Below are 1,593 nucleotides of genomic sequence, written 5' to 3' on the forward strand. Positions count from 1 at the left end.
AGTTATTTTTTGATACAGTAGGAAAACTAATAGAGGTAAATCTTTAACCTGAATACTTTTAAATGCACATGCCAGGATAAATTTCACATAGTAATTTTAAAAGAATTGTGTAAGACCTTCAGCATCAATTTACTCTCTTGATTATTAATGACTCTTACAATATCACCAAGAAGACATGGTATTTTTAAAAAAGGTAGAGGGGGTGACCTGCAAAATTATTGAAAAATCTGCTTAACATCTGTTCCATAAAAATAATAGGAAATTTGATATAGAATTCAATCAATAATGAATTAAAGTATGAAAATATAATCAGTATCAATCACTACCACATTTATTCAATTTCAATTATTTTTAATGCAATTATGAATTTAACTAACAATACAGCTATAGCATGAGATATTTGTGAACTGATTACTGTGTGACAGTCCAATCAAAAATATAGTACTATGTGGGATTAACTAAGCACCTCCTTAACGAATTCGGAACTACCTAGCTGGCAGGGAAACACCATCTAAAAGACATTTCTCAAATGATTGCAAATCAGTGATTGGCATTATGCTATTAAATACTTTATCAAGGAATTGGAATAAAATATAAAGTCATTTCTGCACAAGTTTCTTTGAGTTCAAAGTGAGAAATGATGAGGAGGGATAGGACAGTCACAAAGAGCAATCTGGCTTGCTTAACAAACCATGTCCACTCGAGAAAAACACTTTTTATTCCAAATGAGATGGTTATTAATCTAAAGGCAAACAATGCCATTTAAAAGGGGAGATTTTATGTACCAAATATTGTATACAGAACTTATCAGCATTTTACTATCTCACTGATCTAATCTTGCTTTTTCTATTGTTTCAATTCCATCTTACATAATTACTGCATTGTTCAGGATTTTTTTTTCAGGAAATTCCAATTGTGGTTTTGCAATTATTTCTCTCTTCTAAAATTGAATAACAGAGCATAGATCACCTGAAGAGGCATAAGGAAATTGAATGGGGGGTTTTTAGTGCACAATAAAGTATCAAGTATTTCCTCCTAAAATTAACATATAACTAAATGCAGCCAACATATCCGATATAACTGTACTTGCATAGAACATCAGTGTCTTGTTGCAAACTGTTACACCTCTTTTCAACACAAAGGTAGTGTTAGAAGCAAAGAGCAGGTGTGAATCCTTCAGGGATGAGGCACAACACTCAGCAAGTGAAAGCTTTGGCTTTATGGATAGCGTAGTGTTACCACGGTGGGAGCCCCGGAACACTGACACTAATCAAAACGGGGACCCGATGCAGCAGAGCCCTGCTCAGGAGTGAAGCTCAAGGGAAAGCACCACAGGGCTGGATAACAAAACTTGCACTGATTAACATATCATACATAAGCAGGTCCTGTTGTCCAAATGCCAAGACCTGCCGCTGGCTGTCACGTTGGCAGCCATGCAATGTGGGGGAAGTGAACAACCCCAGGTTACTATGACAACAAGATAAGACATGTACTTGGATGGAAAGAAGCAAACTATCCCAGGCTGCTGTAACAAGAAGATAAGATGTGCTTGGGACTTTACATACTGGGGGAAGTGAACCATCCTAGGTTACC

At 36.1% G+C, this 1,593-nt stretch overlaps 1 protein-coding gene across 1 annotated transcript in view; it reads right to left on the reverse strand.

Annotated features, from left to right (window-relative positions):
- Positions 1 to 1,593, reverse strand: part of ODF2L (outer dense fiber of sperm tails 2 like) — a 37,603-nt gene that overhangs the window by 30,828 nt on the left and 5,182 nt on the right.

The sequence above is a fragment of the Balearica regulorum genome, chromosome 8 (assembly GCF_011004875.1).
Source record: "Balearica regulorum gibbericeps isolate bBalReg1 chromosome 8, bBalReg1.pri, whole genome shotgun sequence".
Lineage (NCBI taxonomy): Eukaryota > Metazoa > Chordata > Aves > Gruiformes > Gruidae > Balearica > Balearica regulorum.